The sequence below is a fragment of the Festucalex cinctus genome, chromosome 7, assembly GCF_051991245.1.
Source record: "Festucalex cinctus isolate MCC-2025b chromosome 7, RoL_Fcin_1.0, whole genome shotgun sequence".
Taxonomy (NCBI): Eukaryota; Metazoa; Chordata; class Actinopteri; order Syngnathiformes; family Syngnathidae; genus Festucalex; species Festucalex cinctus.
The window spans coordinates 8676091-8696982 of NC_135417.1; the positions used below are offsets into that span (position 1 = coordinate 8676091).

Below are 20892 nucleotides of genomic sequence, written 5' to 3' on the forward strand. Positions count from 1 at the left end.
GGGGGGGTGGGGGGATGTTTGGAGAAAATCAGAAAACCTATCTGGCCTTGCACCCGCAGGAGACGAGCTGAGGATGAATGAAGTCTAAAAGGAGAAGGAGGACTGGACGAGGCAAGCGAAAAGACACAAAACAAGTCGGATGGAAGAGGGCAGCTTGAGGCGAGGAGGAAGATGATGAGGGTGAGGAAGGGTGTCGGGAGGGGGGGTCTGGCGAATCATTTGTTTTCCCCTCTCTGCCTTATTGTGTGACACAACAAAATGTGACAGTCGTCATAATGGCGGGATGAATCACTCCCGTAATTGAATCTGCGAGTGGAACGGCTTCAGCGGAACGGCTTCGGGATTTCGAGACGAGCCGCAGCGACGCTCGTTATGTGATGACGGCGTTGTGTGTCGCGCAATTAGTCCGCATTGTTGACTGCATTTGTGGGCCTACTGACAACATGGTTGACTTTGGCTGCCACAATTTACGAGAGTCAACCTTCAAAGTCCGCCACGAGGTGTTCGGCGACACAGGTCGACGTTTTTCCCCTTTGGGAACAATCGATAGACGTCACTGATGGATGGCGTAGTGGTTCACTGGCAGATTTCTTTCTGCAGAGTCAGGGTGCAGTCCGGTGGAATAGATTCTAGATTAGTCGTCATCCTGAACAGGTTAAGCAACTGGATGGATGACGAAGGATGGGTAGTAGGTGTGCAACAACAACAAAAATTGATTTGAATTGGAAAATCGGTTTTGATGTAAAAGATTCCAGTGCAAAGGAATCAATCGATAGGTAAATGGCTGGATGGATGAAAGACGGATGATAAACGGGTCAATCATTAGTAGGGGTATATCGCGATACTACATCGCGCGATTCTCGAATCGATTCAATAATAGGCAAAATCGTTTTTTTTTTTTTTTTTGTTTTTTTTTTTTTAGGATTCACACCTTAAGCATGGAAGAATGTTATATGAACGGAACATTAAGCCTTAATATTTTATTTTAATGCTGTTTAAACATGAAACAGATTACAACCTCTATAAGACTGAAATTTCAGATAAATAAATAATACATTTTCATATAAATCTTACACTCTACAAGCTTACTGATTAGTATTTTCTAAATTTGAATGAAAAAAAATCGCAACAATCGACTTAGAAATTCGTATCGGGATTAATCGGTATCGAATCGAATCGTGACCTGTGAATCGTGATACGAATCGAATCGTCAGGTACTAGGCAATTCATACACCTAATCGTTAGGTATATGGATGTATGTACGGATGGATGGATGATAGACGGATCAATCGATAGTTATATGGATGGATGGCTGACAGACGGATGATGGACGGGTGGATCGATAGGTATATGGATGGATGGATGACAGACGGATGCTAGACAGACCAATCGATGGGTATATGGATGGATGGATGATAGACGGATGATAGACTGATCAATCGATAGTTATTTGGGTGCATGGATGATAGACGGATGATAGAGGGGTCAATCAATGGTTATATGGATGGATGGATGATAGACGGATGATAGACAGATCAATCGATAGTTATTTGGGTGCATGGATGATAGACGGATGATAGAGGGGTCAATCGATGGGTATATGATTGATGGATGGATGGATGGATGGATGGATGGATGGATGCATGGATGGATGGTCAAAGGATGAATGTATGGGTAGAAATGATGTATGGACTGACTGATGGGTGGATGGATGGATGGATGGATGAATGATGGTAGACAGAATGGTTGTGATGATGGCGTTATAGATAATAACTGGTAGATATGATGATGGAAATATGGACGTACTTTCCAGGCAGATGAAAAGAAGTGGATGGGTAACGGAGGAAACGAATGGTGAAGAATTGATGAGAGCTGAACGGATGAATTGAAGCACCGCCAATGAGAATCTTTGGCGAGAAGACGGATGGACGAGAGATGAAAGAATTGCTCAGTCAGATTTCCAATCGGGATCATTTCTGAATGAATATGTTTTGAGTTCAACTGTTGACAAGAACTGTTTACAACCATCACCAAAATGTCCGCTTCTGTCATGTTGTTCCCATGAATTTCCATCCCGCTTAATCCGCCTTCTCCCCCTTTTGACACTCACTTTTCTAATCTCGCCATCGCCGCACGTCTCTTGGCTCTGACATTTGCTGGCTCTTTGTTCCTTTTTTATCCCTTTTTTGTCTAACTTTGCGGCAGATTTGTATCCCCGATCTCTCCCACCCCGCCCCCCTACCCCCCCTCCGGTCATGCCCGGCGTTGGAAGCCTTTTTGTCCCAGACTTGAAGAGGGGGAGCGAGAACATTTGGAGCAGACGTTGATTTATTCATTTGATGTGGATCTCTACCTGGAAGCCGGTCGGCGCAGCATGCCTTGAATTACATTTCGTCGAGGCCATGTTTACTTGAGCGCGGTGGAGGTAAAATGCCATCTTAGCCGGGGCGCGGATAATAAATCAGCATAAGGTAGAAATGCAAAAACAGATTTCAAACGGAGGGCGGACGCGGTTAATGGCATGAACGCCGACGTTGATTATACCGTCCCATGCAAATCGGATGAAATCTGGGCAGGGACGACGTCTGCCAACGTAGCTCTCGTCTGATATTTTATCATCCGACCCAGCAGTTTGAGTTGGCGGGGGGAAGAAATGTATTTGAAATGATAACATGTTGAATGGGGAAAAAAAAAAAAAGGTCTTACATCACAGGACAGCCGAACAGAGACTCTTGACTGCATTAAAAGAGATACGCTTAACATTTCATGTCGCCATCTTTTCATCTTGCCTCCAGTGCGCTTCAGGAAGACTCCAAGGCAACACAATGCTAACTGTTGGACGGGGAAGGTACATGAGGAGGACATGTTCTTTTATATAGCTTTCTGAAGGCTACACTATGAAAGGAGAATTATTTCCTTCCCGTCGACGTGTAAAGTCAAAGGAGAACATTGCTTTCCTCTTCTATAGGAAGGCTGAAGGCAGCACAATGCTAACAACGTGGATCACGGGGAGAACTTTCCCGTGACTATACATGAAAAGAGCGCAATGAAAGGACAATTCTTCATTTTCCTCTGCCACAAGACGTCAACACAATGAGACACAATGATTACACAGGTCACGTCACGGCTTCCTGGTTATTTAAATGACTTTAGCGCTGTTGAACTGACAATCAAGATAGCAATTAGCATTAGCTAACAAAACCACCAGTTACCAGATCGACTATGGATTAATTTGTTATGCAATAGTTCCTCGTGAGAACTTATTGTATATTTGATTTTCCGCAAAATTGCAGTGTCACAGTTTTTAATTTGGAAAATCTGGTTCGACTACTTTTTGTGCTATTTGAAGGCAACACAATGCTAACTATGTGGCTCACAGGGAGAACACTACATGAAGGCAGCACAATAAAAGGATAATTTTTCATTTTCCTTTGCTACAAGAAGTCAACATAATCATACATAAAGGTAACGATGGAAGTGCTTCTGCTATCTGAAAGCAACACAATGCTAACAATTAGCATTAGCTAAAGCAATAACAAAACCCCAGGTCACCATAGATTGACTAGGGATTAAATTTGTTATGTAATAGTTCCTCGTGAGAACTTTTTGTATATTTGATTTTCCAATTCTTTCTTAATTTGGAAAATCTGGTTACACGACTTTATGTGATATTTGAAGGCAACACAATGCTAACAACGTGAGGTGCATCCTTTTGTTTCCTGAAGGCAACACAATGAAGGAAAAACTCGTCAGTAGCCTTCACGACATGACGACATCAGAATGTTATCAAAACCTTCGGAACATGTACGAAACATATCACGTGTCAAGATCCGATCCTCGAGGGCTTGAGTCCTGCTTGTTTTTCGAGGTTTCTCTACTCCAACACTCCTGATTCAATGATGAGGACTCTCAAAAAGCTTTGCAATAAAACGAGACTCTTCATCATTGACGACTTGAAGCCAAAAAGCCAAAAATTAAGAATAATTTATTTTCTTCAACTCCATGAACAGCAATTCCTCCATGGCCACGAGAAATGACATCACAAATATTACATAACACGAGGAAAAGATTCCTGGGGGGTATTTCCCCTCATTTTAAGTGCCTTTTGAGTAAAATAACGCCACAATTTTCACAATAGACTCTTAATCAGTGATAATTACATGCTAAATGTGATTATGCATGAGATTAACATGAATTATTTAAACTTCTTACACCACCCAAAGGACCAAAGAAGCTTTTAGAAGGCTCTAAGCGGAGGTGGCTAGTAACATGCTACATTTTCTCCATTGCGTTTACTTGGTCAATTGGGGGGGATAAATTGTACCTGAGTACTTTTTACTTTTGAGTATTTTTGTTAAGAAGTAGTCTGTTAAATTGAGCTACACTCCACTTAGTACTTTTATTAATTTATTACTGCTTACTGGGCGCCGTCATGTGACTTTGTTACACCAATCCCTGGAACTATTGGTGACGTTTGACTCCATTTGGCCAATCAAAAGGAGCCAAGGCCTCACATTTCTGCATATAAAGTCTCTGAGGCCTCACGTTTAGTCCTGAATTGTTTGGATATCGCATTAAACTCTTTTTCATCATTTCAGTTGGGTGGATTTTTTTTTGAGGAGGCGGGGTTAAAAGTTGTCCCTCCCCCACTATGACTCAGGTGGCCTGCTTGCCACAGAACCTGGACTGCAAATGCTGCCTACTCACCGTTTCGAGAAAACAATACAGAATACAAAAACGTATAAATACGTTCTATTTTAAATATTACCCGTGTCCCAAAGACGTATTTACACGTTGTTGTTTTTTTGTTTGTTTGTTTTCCATGCTAGAGCATTTGGCAGGCTTTGCAGCCTTTGAAATGAAGGCAACTGTAGAACCAATGGTAGTCATAACAAAAATGACCAGCAGGTGGCAGTAGAGTATAAGAGATCAACCAGGCTATATTGCAAAAAAAGTTGTTTTCCCCACAGTTTTAAACAGATATCTGAATAATAATTAAACTTAGCTATATTCTAATGCTAGTTCCTGAAAAACAGAAACAGATACAAATATTTATTTGTTTTCCTGATGAAAGAAGGGACTCTAATCCTTCTTTTGGTAAGTTCAATGTTTTTATAGCAATAGAACACAATATTCTGTGGGCCTTGTAAAATCAGTCAAAATCCAGTAAAACAACTGGGAGTGAAGGGGGTTTGTTTCTGTGAAAATGGTTGGCAGTGAATGAGTTAATAATGTTTAGTACAGGAGGAAACTTGTATTTTATTTTATTTTAGTTTTAATTAAAGTGTTATAACTGTAAGTCAACAAAAGATGCTTCTGCCAAATCTAATTTTGGAGTCTTGTTAATTTTTTATTTTTTTTTACTTGTTAAAAAATAGTGACCACCCCGGCACAAACCCCCCACCCCGCCTCCGGCCTTATACTAACGAGCTGGATATGTCTCACCTGTACATATCCCGTATAGTTTATACAGTAGTCTGCTCGCGAGGCGGTAGTAACAAGATGGCCGCCCTGTGACTTCAACGGCTTGCACTGGCGTGTGTGGCCTATCTGCTATCCAGTTATATATTCAGGTCAGTGGTTGAAACCTTAGCCCTTGTTGATAGCCCTCACCCTGTCTTGAAACCCAATTTTACAATCCTAATGCTGTCTTTAAAACTGAACTTTGAAACCCTAAACTTACATAAAATGCTTTAAATTTGCTTTTAATCCCTATTTTGGAAACCGACTTCTGATTTCTGAAACCCACGTCCTGACTTGAAACCCTACTTTGGAACCCTAATCTGTCTTGAAACCTTTATGAATGTAAATTGTATGAAATACATGTAAAGATGATTTCAATGGCATACGTCGTTTTGCCGTGTAGGAATCAGAGTGTGTCTTGAACAGCATCGGCGGCTTCCGCCCACCCACTTCCTCTTTTCATCTTGCCCACGTCTGACCCGTTTGACCCCTCCGTCTCTCATCCTTCCTCGCTTCCGCTTTGTCTCCTCTTCATCCCCAGCCACGTCTCCTTGGTGACCCCCCCAGGGCGCCATTTTGAATCTCACAGGTTGACGTGTGCCACAAAGAGATGCCCTGAGTCGGTCCGTTTCGGGAGCACGGTGACGCTGTCGCATCCTACTTTGTCACGCGCGACGACAGCAGCACAAGACGCACACGCAGACAGACTCTCAAGGAAGCTTTAGAAAGCGTTTTGTGTTTTTTACCTTAGGACTCAGATGTGTTTAGTGACACTATTGTAGGAGTGTTATAGAATATAGCAGTTGAAACTACCAAGAGGTGCATTTTCTTGCAAAAAAAAGAGGAGAAATTGCATAAAGCAGATGCAGAATGCAAGATCCATTAGCCGCCACATCATCATCAACACAATTGTTTACACTTAATTGGAACAGGATGTTCAAAAATGTGCCACATGCTGCTTCATCAAAACAATATTATTTAATCCCCTGCTCAGGTAGATTCTCATCACATACGAAGCACTGTTGTGGCAATATTTTTTAAATTACTATAATTTTTTGCCCTGGCACGAATGACGCCTGCGCAGACATCTGGCGTCTTTGTGTTTCATTCATTTTTCTTGTTTGTTCTTTCTAAATTTGTGTTATTGTTTCTTTGATTTGACTGTGTTTTGGTTTGGTCAGCATGTGAAAACTGGGACTTATCTTCATGTCAACAATAACGAGCCTGTGGAAAAGCTGACGTGCAAACCTTCCCTCAAAAAAATCCATTTCCTCACAGGCCCTAAAGCTTTTTACTTTCTCGTAAAACACAAACTACTTAACCTCGTTTTGGATTTGTTTTGTTTTATTCAACCAATTATTTTCATTTGCCAATGAAATTACTTTTGATTTTAGGTCATATTTTTCTCGATGGTTTGACGTTTTATTGTGAATTTTACAATATTATCGGATGTGGTCTGACCGACTCATTTTTAAAAAATGTGTATATATATATATATATATATATATATATATATATATATATATATATATATATATATATATATATATATATATATATATATACATATATATATATATATATATATATGTATAATTTTTTTTTAAGAGATGTGGATTTGTATTTCGATGCCTTCTTAAAATAATCACCATTTTTTCAGATTTTTCAGGAAACACAAAAAATGGAACCATTTGCATCATGAGGAGATGATTTAGGTAAAAAAAATAAATAAATTTTGAAAAGAAAAAAAATGACTGACAATTATTTTAAGAGGGTGACAGTTTGAGTGCACAATATTGTTGTTGTTATTTTTATTTTTTTTATTGTCTTATATTTTGCCACTGAAGTCAGTGCAGTGCAGTAAAACAAATCAAAATGATGATGATGCATTCCAGGATTTTTTTTTTTTTTTTTTTTTGTCACTTATGTGTAAGCAGGGGGGGGGGGGGGTGCTCAAGTGATTTAATCCCAATTAGGATGCTCTCCTGGAAACTGACACTCACCCCATGGCTTCTTTGAGGAATTATTTTACAGAAAAAAAAAAAGTGGCATATATCAAATGTTATGATTACATTGTGTTAGCAAAGAGCAGCAAGTGCGGCAAGGGGAGAGAAAAAAAAAAAGAAGAAGAAGAAGAAGAAATGGTGGCGGGAGGGATGAGAGCCCTGTCGCAGCGGATGTGGAATATTTTCTCTTGGGGGAGGGCGCGAGCCTTGTTACAGGATATTACACGACAGTATTACTTTCTGCTTTCTTTGCACTTGTCTCAACCCCTCCACCCCCCCCCCCCCCACCCACTCATGCCAACCCCCTGCAAATGCGACTCCTGCCGCAAAAGTCGGCCATGCGAGAAGAATTTTTATTTTTTTCCCCCTTTCTACTTCTTTTGAACCGTCTCTCCTGAGGTTTCCGCTACTTTCTTTTTTCTTCGGAGAAACGGGCTCGCGAGGGTCTTCTTCGAGAGCCTCGCGCTTGTGTTGTGAGATGCTGAAGCGTGTTAGGAGCATCCGTACATGATATAAGCCTATTTTCATGCACGGGGCTTAGTTATAGTGTTCAAATAGCAAACAGGTGGGTGTTTATTTACTTAACTGCAGATGGGAACAGCATCTATTAAGGAGGAGGCCTTTATTTGTGCAATTTAGCATTAATATAATAACACATACTGAATGTAGAGTTTTCCTTTTTCACGCTATATTAAAGTACGATTTTGGAGAAATGCTAAAAACAAATACAGATTGGTTTGAACAACTATCTTGGGAGTAAGGCATTTATTTTTGCATTTTAGTATAACGTTAAACACTGGAAATCTAATGCAAATCAAATCTAATTGGAGAGTTATGAATGTGCATGTGTAAATAACATAAGGGATATCATGGAGAAATGGCACGAATGGATGCTGATTGGTTGGTTGAAATATGTTTGGAGTAAGGCCTTTACAGCCAGTGTGAATTGGGCTTAAGACTGGGCAAAAAAAAAAAAATGTGTTAAAAAAATGTCAAATCAGTGAATGGTCACATTTGCAAACGCTGAACTATGAATATGTGGACGTCCGCATACAACTGGTTGCCCTTTGCATGAATTTTACCCAGCCAAGAAACGGAAAACAACCACTGGAGTGGGAGTGAACGGCGGGTATCAAGGAAAGTGGGGGTGTGAAAAAAAAATCGATTCGGCGATATATCGCGATACTACATCGCGCGATTCTCGAATCGATTCAATAAAAAAAAAATAGATTTTTTTTTTTTTTTTTTTTTTTTTTTTTTTTTTTTTTTTTAGAGCTCAGAATTGTTCATTCGGTAGTCTTACCGATTCAACGTCTTATCATCATTGCCTTTTTTTTGTGTGTGTGTGAATCGATTTTTAAACTTCCATTTTTAATGGAAAAATATTCAACAAAACGTCTGACTTCGGGTTAGGATTCGCACCTTGAGCATGGAAGAATGTTATATGAACGGAACATTAAGCCTTAATATTTTATTTTAATGCTGTTCAAACATGAAACAGATTACAACCTCTATAAGACTGAAATTTCAGATAAATAAATAATACATTTTCATATAAATCTTACACTCTACAAGCGTACTGATTAGTATTTTCTAAATTTGAATGAAAAAAAATCGCAACAATCGACTTATAAATTCGTATCGGGATTAATCGGTATCGAATCGAATCGTGACCTGTGAATCGTGATACGAATCGAATCGTCAGGTACTAGGCAATTCACACCCCTAAAGGAAAGCGTCCGAACCGACAATCGATGAGCGCTCGCTCGCTTCTATTCCGCCTGGTAATTGCTTTGGACGGGAACAAGACGCCAGTCATGACAGGCAGTCAGAATGCACAGCAAAAAAATCGCCAGTATACGAAACGTCGACGACGGACGCCGAGATTGGTGTAATGCGTTTTACAAGGAGGGTGCGGGTCCGCATCAACAAGTGTTCGATATCCTGCTCTTTTGGAGGGTTCGTCAAACGCAAGCGAGACCTTACAGCGGGAGGGGTTCGACATCCTCACAATCATGGACTGACGCCTACACAAACACACGCAAACACAGATTGTGCGCCCGATGACTCACACGACATTTGGTCCGTCTCTCGTTGTCATGTTTTTGCTGCCGTGGCAACAGAGTGGAGGATGACGATTAGAGGTGGTGGCTGTGGAGGAGGAGGAGGTGGGGGGGGGGGAGCTGCTGCCTGGAGCAGGTGAACGAGACATTGCGCTATACGCGAGTAATTATATCACAAAAGTGATGCTGGTGTCTTCAACAGAATCACTCAGGCATCATGAAAATGGAGCAGAATAATAATAATTTGCACACGTACATGTACAATCGTGAGGCTTCTAAAATCGTTCTGTCTTTTTTTTTATAATGCACGTACATGATTGTAACATGTCCCATAAATATATATATGTATTTTATTTATTTATTTTTTTAAAAATTTTTTTACATGACCACAACAAATTAATTGAGAAAATGAGTCGTTTGGATCATGCATTATCCAACTTTTTTTTTTTTTTTTTTTTTTTTTGCTGATCATTTTGCATGTGTCTCTGAAATTGATGTCCACCCTGTCACGAAGAGACACTGAGGTGAACTGAGCACGGGCCAATTGGAGACACCCCTTGTTGCTTAGAAACTGTCAAAAAGAAATTGAGCATCTGACTAAATGTTTAGGAGGAAGGCTTAGTTTAATGTATTTAAAATGGCGTCATTTAGTGACATGGCTGGAAGTTGTACGTTACGTACCAGACCACCTGCAAGATGAGTGAAAGCTGTGATAGGAATATGCGTAACTCCCCTTCATCAACATCCCACGTGTGCAAGTCTTCGCTTTCTATTTGTTTTTTTATGTTGCAATATTTTTCCAGATCTCACACTGTGCCCCCCTACATAGTTTGAGAGTTTTACTGTGTTTTTTCCCCCCATTCCTTATCTAAGAAATCATGGCGCGATCTGGCGACAGCTTCCTGTTTGTCTCCCCCTGTTCATTGTCACCATCTTTTCACGTTTCTTGGCTAGACCGAAACTGTAAAACATTTGTTGCTCTCTACTAATTGTGACGTGCAATGTCAATAAAATTCAATTTCCGTCAATAGCAGCGGATTTTAACATTTAAAAATCTCCAGCAAAAAACAGGCTGTTTTCATGCTTCCTCACAGTATCAAATTATCCATCCATTTTCTTGTCCGCTTATTCCTCACAAGGGTCATGGGGGGTGCTGGAGCCTATCCCAGCTGGCTTTGGGCAGTAGGCGGGAGACCAATGTCAAATTAAAGTGTGCAATTACACCAAAAAATAAACAGGAAGCTTAACAAAATTGAGTTATTAACTGGCCCAAAAAATATGCAAAATAGTGGGAATGCGTCATTCGTCATTGGTGGACCCAGAAGTCCGTCATCATCATGTCATGTCATTATCTCAGTCTGCCCGTCTGTCCGTCACTTAGTTGCCGTTGTTTCAATCAGAAAAACTGTTTACAAGTGTAACAAACACACAATTTTATTGATTTAGAATTAGTTTGAACACCTTCACACAACAATAAATAATAATTTGGGCTAATTTAATGCTTCTCGTCTTTGGTTTTCGGGTTGGTGACAGATTGGGAACGGACGAAAAGCAGTTGTTTCAAAGTTCGTCAGCGAAAACAGGAGTCCGTCTGTAATGGACAGATGGACCTTCCTTTGGTACGACACTGTGTAAATAGCCACCTCTGGAAAAAAAGTTGTCTAAAAATTAAATAATCAAGTAGAAAGACCTGAAAAATCTACTCAAGTACAGCAACAATACAGTTTGCACTTACTTCACCACCACCGACGCATACGACAGCGTTTTTCACTGTCATTCGTGTAAACAAAAGTTGCAAAGACGCCAACGGATAAACTTGCCCATCATGACGAGATTGTGGTTTGCATTACTGCTGACTGAGAGCGAGGCTCTCTGCGCTGCGTTCTCATCTCCCTCTAATTTGCCGGCGCGGAAAGCAGCATGCTCATTTCGGGTTTGTTTCCAGCCCGCCGCGAGCGAGAGACAAATCCATCCCGACCGACCGCGCTGGCGAAAGACAAATCCTTCCCGACCGCGGCGCAAAGTCGGCACAATAAGTGGGACGAGGCGTTCGCTTGTCGTCGAGCGACGGCGACGGCGGCGCCGCCTGCCGTTAATTAGCCGAGTATTAATGTCAAGCGCGCGAACGGCCCTTTTAACATCAACTCTTACATGGTGTTGATTGGTGGCTGATGTTGTGGCGGTTGCGTTCGCACACCAATGAACGCTCGACAAATGAAAGCCTTTAATCAGGCCCGTTTTGGATGAAGTCGACTTTGCAGGTATTACGTTAGTTCTTGACGCATTTGGTCGAATGGCTTTTTTTTTTTCCACTTACAGTAGCGCAACTTCAATTACTTTAATTGAAACGATCAAATGTTGGATTTGCATAAGCGTGACTTTTTTTTTTTTTTTATCTGCTAAGTAGTGTCCCCGTCTCATCTCGGCTCAACTTTTTTTTTGCTTTCGGAGAATAGTTTCATTTGGGCGCTCAAAATGCTACCAAGCATAATAAACAAAAACAATTTAGAGAAATCAAGGCAAATGTTGTAATTATCTGGTTTAATTCATGTTTGAATGTTCCCGGCGTTATTGGAGGATTGCGCCTCGGGGTGAAAGCGGAATTTTACTTTTGATGCCGTTGCTCGGAAATTAGAGATCATTGTGGCTGTGTTCAGAATCACTTCCTAGACACTGTGCAGTGTTTTTGCCCTCCAGGACGATTTGAGCATCAGACTTTTAGGGTGTTGACAGTTATTGCGTCAGAGCACATCTGGTAAGGGGTGTCTGTGGTTTCACATGTTAGCACCTTGGTTTTAATCTTAACCTATTTTTAACAGATGTGCAAAAGTGTGCTTGTCTCATTGCAATTTAAAAACAACCGAGATACTGACTTCCTGGAACATTTCCTACCTTGAAAAAAATATGTGAGCTGACTCATAGCTAACAACATAAACAGTGACCTATGGTTAAATGCAGAAATAACGTCTGTTAAGGATAATGTGTTGACACTGAGTGGTAGATGTCAAGTTGCTACATATTGCTTTTTGAAGTAAAGAAGAGATAATCGCTCAAATGATTCCATGTGACTGGAATACTGTGCACTCACGTTTGGCTCATGGCTCGGTCGACAAGAGGTGGGACGGATCAAGTGGATCAAACCATGGTTGAGGTAAAAAGGGGGGTACATTAAATTATGTCATTACCATAACCTTTTATGAAAAAAAATATTTAAAAAAAATTCACTCGTATCACAATAAATAATATGTAAAACTCTATATAATCAATAAATACTAGTTTTGGAGTTCTTAACGTCTGTTACGTTAAGAGGTTGGATCCCAAAGGACTGACATGGAATTATCTGATTGACTGTTGATCAGGTAAAGAGATTAAAGATTCCTGACATCACATAGCTTCTGACATCACATAGCATCTGACCAGTTGAAAGATTTTAAAGATTCCTGACATCACATAGCTTCTGACATCACATAGCATCTGACCAGTTGAAAGATTTTAAAGATTCCTGACACCACCTAGCATCTTACCAGTTGAAACTAGATGCTGGTTACATCAGTTCAAAACAGACACTTGACCTCACGGTCGTGACCCAAACATAGCCCTAGTCATAACCCTTATGTGGACAGTACCAAACATTACCCTTGCATGACCCTTGTCATAACACTAAGCATAACCCTTGCATGACCCTAGTCATGACAGTACTAAACATTACCCTTGCATGACCCTAGTCATAACAGTAAGCATAACCCTTGCATGACCCTAGTCATAACAGTATAAGCATAACCCTTGCATGACCCTAGTCATAAAAGTAAGCATAACCCTTGTATGACCCTAGTCATAACAGTAAACATAATCCTTGCATGACCCTAGTCATGACAGTATAAGCATAAACCTTGCATGACCCAAGTCATAACAGTTAGCATAACCCTTGCATGACCCTAGTCATAACAGTAAGCATAACTCTTGCATGACCCGAGTCATAACAGTAAACATAATCCTTGCATGACCCTAGTCATGACAGTATAAGCATAAACCTTGCATGACCCTAGTCATAACAGTAAACATAATCTTTGCATGACCCAAGTCATGACAGTATAAGCACAACCCTTGCATGACCCTCGTTATAACGTCAGCCAAGATTCTCAAATACAAAATTTACTTATATGTGAGATTTGTACTATCTCGCAGAATTTGTTTTTTGTTGCAAATCTAAAGAAAAAAAAATACTGGTCATTTTATTGTGTATTTTTTTGTGATGTTTCTCAGATATATACAGTCTTGGTTTTCAAAAGTCTTGTCTTGGTCTTGATAATCTCTAGTCTCAATAATGTCTTGGTCTCGATTGGAGTGGACTTGACAACAACACTAAAGAAATACAACTTAAAACGCAACTTATGTTAAATAATCCATCCATCCATATATAAGTAAATAAAATATGTAAAAATACATATATGCACACATACAAATGGACACAAGAAAAGGTACACGTGCACGTGCAAGTGTTCAAAGAAAGTTGACGACAATCAATGCTCGTTGAAATAATCGAGCACATTGACCAGCAAGGAACCATTTTGGTGCCCGTCGTGTCGGAGCTGATGGACAACTGATTAATATTCGATTGATGTCGGGCGTTCAAATTAACGTGCAGTTCATGACCTTGGTGCGCTGCCGTCTTTTTCTCCGGCGCACTTTATTTTTAGACGTGTAGTTTGTCACACTGCTGGAGGACGCCGCGCACCGGGAAATGACTTTTCTGCTTCTGCTAAGCCAAAATGATTTCATCAGTTTTTTAACTGTGCTTTTTCAATTTAACTGCCTACCCGCCATAACTCTATTACACTATAGCGAATGTTTAATGAAAAAAAAAAAAGAAAAAAAAAACGGGCCTCTATAAGACCGTATTTTATTATGCTAATCCCGAGGCGGTGTATATCTCCCACCCGGACTGCTTTATGGCCCTTGTAGATTGTAATTGTATATAATGAATTAAAAGTTGAATTTGCAGCTATTTATGGGAATTCAATTGACTGGCAATAGTTTGTCCGATGCTGACTGCAGTCATTCAAGTAAAGGCACTTTAAACGAGATCAAATTAGTCTCATAATTACTTTTTTTTTTTTTTTTTTAAATGAGAGAGGGGGCGGTAATGATCGATATTGTTCTAAATTTCATCCCCCGCCGTTTAGCTGGTGTGAAAACACTGCGAGACGTTGCTAAAATTGGCGTTGTGGAGACTAATGAAGCTGAGAGAAAGTGACTGCAAGAGGGCACAAAGGAGGGCAGCAAAATGGGCGTGAAGCAACACTTTGGCATTTGCAACACGATTCGTTTCCGGACTTTGAACACGACGTGACAAACAAGTCATAAGCAAGATCATGTTTTTGTTGTTTATTGCTACAGATGTGGATAATAACTACATTTACTCTGTAATTAATGCGGTAACATCATTATTTTTCATGTACAATTCGTACCTTTAAAAAGTAATTTTTCTACTTGCTGTCGACTGATGATGACATCACCTGTGCTGAGGAAGTAGGTAACGAACAATCATGGCTCAGTTTACTGACCAAACCCAGGCAACAGGTGAGCCATGATTGGTCATTAACTACTTCCTCAGCACAGGTGATGTCATCATCAGTCGACAGCAAGTAGAAATTTTACTTTTTAAAGTTACTAATTGTACATGAAAAATAATGAAGTTATCAAATTCATTCTGGACAAAATATTAAAGAGATACTTCACTTATTTAGCCCATTATAGCAATAAAAAGTTAATATTTTGTCTATAATTAATTTGCTACTTTCATTATTTTTTATATACAATTAGTAACTTTTAAAACACATTTTGCAACTTGCTGTCGACTGAAAATGACATCACAAAGGGCTCAGGTAACCACACACAGCTCAACTGTTTTCTAGGTTTGGTCATGTGACATTCACAAGCTGAGCTGTGATTGGTTACCCGAGACCTTGTGATGTCATTTTCAGTCGACAGCAAGTTGCAAAATGTGTTTTTAAAGGTACTAATTGTACATGAAAAATAATGAAAATATCAAATTTATTTTACTTTTATTTTTATTTTACTGCCAAAAATGGCTAAATAAATAAAGTATCCCTTTAACTTTTCACTGCTGAAAATTGTTCAATGACTCATGTGTCCCTTTAAGTAACTTTCTGGATTAATTGACTTGTCATAGTAGTTTTAATGCAACATACTTTTTTACTTGAATATTTGTGCGAACAAGAAATGTGACTGTTATATAATAGCTACACTGTGCTTTTGATCCTCCATTCACAAACGCTTACTGTAAAGTGGTGCGGAGATCAAATTTTAATTGGACGCATTTAAAGCAGGCAATGAAGAAAATACATAATGAGACGCGTTATAATAACAATAAATGAAATGCGTCAACACACAGGCGGTTTTATGATTGATTTTTGACGATGCAATCTGTCTCCCCCCCCCACCTGTGATAGGACTTGGCTCAAGGTCAGCAAGCAGTGGGCGGTGCTTGGGCTTGGCGGCGGGGTGTCTCAACGACATCATCAAAAGTCATCATAAATCATTTTTGCGCCATTCGGGGCCGGATCGTACCCTCAGGTCAATATTTAATGTCCGATTGGCCTCGTCTGACTGCATTCACGTTTCATCCGGACAGCAGATCAGCGATTAAAATCGTCACTTTTTGCTCATTACGGTTGCCGTTGGCAAGTTTTTTTTGTTTGTTTTTTAGTCTGAGCTCATTTTTTTTTACAATATTGTGACTAGGGATGTAACGATATACAAACATCACGATACGATATTATCATGATATGAAGGTCACGATACGATAATTATCACGATATTGTGGGGGCGTTGGCGATATTTAATAAAAATTACAATATTGTACAAAAAGAGCTCATACTAAAAAAAAAAAAGCACAATATTGTGCTTTTGTACATAAGAGCAATGCATATAAACCACCTAAATCTCTAATAACAATATTGAGGCACTGACTTGCTAATGTAAGCACACATTGATCGCTTCATAAGCAAATTAGGCTCCCCTTCATCTGACAATTAGCATAGATTTTAAACATAGAAGGCCAAAACATCCCTCCTGAAAATTAAATTGCATTAATAAAATAGCCACTAGAGGGTGCTACAACTGCACAAATGGAAATCAACCTGACTTTTTTTAACATATGTGTTCCTTTTAAATATTGTGAACATGACGACGACGATATTGTGGCAGTTTCAATATCACGATATCACGATATTACCCTTCTCGTGACATCCCTAATTGTGACCCAATATCGTGATAATTATCGTATCGTGACCCTCATATCGTGACATCCCTATTATACAGTCACCCTGAAATTAAGTTATTCATAAATATAATATCATCAGTATTTGGTTCAGTTTTTCACGTTTCATGAAAAAAACAATTGTGCCATTATTTCAGGTAGTTTACGATATTTGCAGGTGCACCTTTCAAGCTGTATCCGAACAAACAGTGCATGACATTGAGTGGGTCATTTGGGCTTCCCTCCATCCCTTTTTCCATGCTGGAACCGCATCCGCTCTATGCTAATAATCACTAGCATATGCTAACCGAAAACATCTGTCAGAACATTTAGGCAGCGGCGGCCGTATTTTAATGCGGAATTAGCATTTGTTTTGCTCCATTGTCGGCGAAACGAGTCACCCTGGCTGAACAAACGCATGCATAATGCGGCCGGTTAGCGTTAGCGCATTAGGCCCAGCGCGACTTAATTCAGAAAATTAGGAAAGTGAGCGCATCTCGCATTAGCATCGCTTGTTCGGCTTCGATGCCGCGTGGGTCAGGTTTGCTTTCATTGCTATTCGTAGCGCGCAGTCACCTTTTTTTTCTTTTCTGCCCACAATCCATATTGAATGAATTAAGGTGAATCGGCACGCGCAAAAACAGAACATACAATGTGATTTCATGCAAATTAGCATGAAATGATGAGCTATATCGTCTAACGAATGCCTGCGAGCAGAATAGGATGTGACACGGCGGCATTTACAGTATGCGCCATTAATAAAACACATTGTGCACATACTGTATGAAATGATTAAATTGTTGGCAGACCTCCAATGAACTCAGACGGGATTTTATACAGCATGGAAGACCACATGTTGATTATATTATAATATGATTAACTATGATGTATCAAATTGGTTATTGCATGAACATGTCAATGTAAGCAACAAGGCCAAAATAAACAATTTGAATGATACAAATGACAATGTACTTTTTTACCATATTGCTGCAAAATTAGTACTTGGGGAACTTGTTTACGAAAGTGTAGACGGTTGATGTATGTCTTCAATTATTCACAAATTTATTTGAGAAGAGGGAGGTTGGTGATGGTGAACCTATTCATCAGTTATTCACTAAAAAAAAAAAAGGCACCTATTAGTTGTTTATCCAGGCAATAGCCACATCAACTTACCATCAACTTAACTCATTCACTCCTAGCCATTGTTTTACTGGATTTTGACTGATTTTGCAGGGCCCACAGAATATTGTGTTCTGTTTCTATAAAAACATGGAACCTACCAAAAGAAATATTAGTCTTCTTTCATCATGAAAAAAAAGTACATTTCTATCTGTTTCCGCTTTGCAGCAATTAGCATTTGAGCTAAGTTTCATCATTATTCACAAATCTATTTTATTTTAAAATTGTGAGTATTGAGATTTTTTTCAACATGGTTGATCTCATTTACTCTGCTGCCACCTACTGGCCGTTTGTGTAATACCTAACATTTCTTCAACCTTTCTTTGCTGCATCAAAGCCTTCTGGATGCTCTAGTATAAAAAAAACAAAAACAAAAAATACAAAACGTATAAATACGTCTTTGGGACAGAAAGCATTTAAAAAAAAAAATCAGTAAAAACAACTTATTTTAACCTCCAGGATCCCTCACCGTACACTGGCCAATGGCAGAACGCAAGATCTTCTTTTGGAGCAAATTGAAATCCATCAGCTGTGTCGTACAACTCATCATAGCAGCTGTTAGCTAGCACTAAGCTAACCTGGGTATTTTCGTAATATGGGTGCCTTGCTAGGACAATGTGAAAGGCCAAATACGACCTGGCTATATGGACTTCATTGAGATTTAGAAATAAAATAGAAATGACTTTGTATAAACTATGTACCGGTTAGCGTTGTTTTGGCCAGGGTTCGGGAATCCAGGAAGTAAAAACCCTGCCACAGACTGGCTTTAGCCACAGGTGCTTCTACTCAACTGGCAGGTAAACGAGCTTGTCTCCACCTGTTGAGTTGAAGCAACTGCGGCTAAAGCTAAACTTGACTAATTGCTAACGGCTAAAGCTAAACTTTCTGGTTCTAGATTCCTCAACCCCTTCTGATTCAAATTACAAAAGTGATTCGGCGTTCGTTTAAGGGCCAATTCGTGCCCAGTTAAAAGTCCCGGCCATTATTTCAGGAAAGAAGCTTTCTGTCCTTCTCAAAAGTGGTCGGAAACAGCAACAACAACAACAACCATCTGGACATCTTAATCTAATCGTATGAAGGTCAGACTGTGACGCCTCACAGGATTCGATGGTTGCAGTCATTATAATGTCCTCAAACTGCCCAAGAGACAAGCAACCAACTTTTCCATAATAATCCATGCAAAATAGTAGACACTGAACGTCACGGATGATCGAAAAGCGATTGGTTTAATTGAATTAGCATTTTAACTGCCGCGCGTCGCCGCGAGTGGCCGGTTATTGAGGAGCTCACTATTTGGCAGGAACAAATGCCAACCACATCAGTCAGTCGCCATCTCGGGAGTTTACTCATTTGTTTTATGGCCTGGCGGGCGGGCGGTGGGACGCAAGTGTGTGCGTAGGGGGGGTGATTTCTTTCTTTCTTTCCGCGGCTGGTCGACTTCCCCGAGGTGCCAGGGGGTTGTGATTTAAAAGTTGCCCTACATTTGGCTCACTGGCTTTAAAATGCGGCCTGTCAAGCTTCGCTATCTCTCACTCTGCTCGACCCCCCCCCACCACCAACACCGCACCTCTGCCCGTCGGCCCTCCGCTTGGTCAGGTGAGTTACTGGCATCCCCACACACACTCACACATATAGATGTGCACACTTGCAGTCGTCCATTACCGTACCTGTCAAGGGAGCATGCAATCAATACCAGGGACAGGAAAATGGCGGACCAAAACTGCCAAAAAAAAAAAAAAAAAAAAAAAAAGTATGAATGAATAAATACATAAATGAATAAAAGTGAAAATAAAAAATTGATATGAAAATATAATTCAAAAATTAAATACAAAAAATAAATGGAATGAATGAATGGAATGAAATTATTTTAATATTGCTGATTATGGCTTACAGCATAATTCAAATATCCTATCTCAAATTATTACAATATTCCATCAGACCAAGTAAAAAAAAAAAAAAAATGCCATAGTCAGCAATATTATTATATTATTTTCTGAGACAGTCCTGTATATATATAGCCTATCCATAAATAAAGTAAAAGTAAATACAAAAATAAAAATAAATTAAATATCAAGCAATAAATAAAAATGAAAAATGCTCTGTTCTCATGTTTATTTACTCCGTGCTGCGGAATCTCATTCTTTATTTTTAGATTTATTTTTACTGTTATTTATTTATTTGTTGTTGTTTTTATTCCCGTTTAAATACAAAAATAAAAATTAAATATCAAGCAATAAATAAAAACGCTCTGCTCTCATATTTATTTACTCCGTGCTGCAGAATCTTTTTTTTTCATTTTTGTATTTATTTTTACTTTTTTTTTTTATTTGTTGTTGCTGTTGTTGTTTTGATATTTGTATGTATTTATATTTATTTTTTGTTTATTTTTGAATTATATTTGTATACCCGTTTCTATTTTCACCTTTATTTATTTATGGATTTATTTATTGATGTATTTATTTATTTATACATTTATTTAGTTATTTATTCATGCATTTATTTATTGCATTTTTGCAGTTTTGGTCCTCCATGCAGGAAAAGATGGGACGTGGAGGCGGACTTTGAGGGGGGGTTTCGGTAAAACACCGGTGGGGTGTAGTAAGTCTTGGTGACGCAGCGACAGAAGGAGATGAGAGATGACAAGCCAAATGTCAAGAGAGCAGAGACAAACAACGGGGAGCGGTAATATATGCAGTGGAAGCAAACACGGGCCCCGTGGAGCGAGTGTGGGAGTGCGCGAGCGATTGGAGGGGAGGCAGAAAATAGAGTAAGTGCACCGGGAAGAAGAGAAACGCAGAGAGAATGGCGAGTGGGCGGCAGAGTGGATAATGCTATATATAATGGCACATGGTTCGGGAATAGATCCGGGTGATTTGTGATTACCTAACGGCTCGCGTCT

The 20892-nt window shown here is 39.5% G+C and overlaps 1 protein-coding gene across 4 annotated transcripts in view; it reads right to left on the reverse strand.

Annotated features, from left to right (window-relative positions):
- Positions 1-20892, reverse strand: part of grik5 (glutamate receptor, ionotropic, kainate 5) — a 155413-nt gene that overhangs the window by 75991 nt on the left and 58530 nt on the right. Inside the window, exon 1 of one of the 4 annotated variants that reach the window (XM_077528358.1) lies at positions 12621-12840. The exons of the other annotated variants lie outside the window; for them this stretch is intronic. The gene's annotated coding sequence lies outside the window, so the exon portion shown is untranslated. Of the gene's footprint in view, positions 1-12620; positions 12841-20892 lie in introns of those variants that run through there. 4 annotated transcript variants of the gene reach the window in all.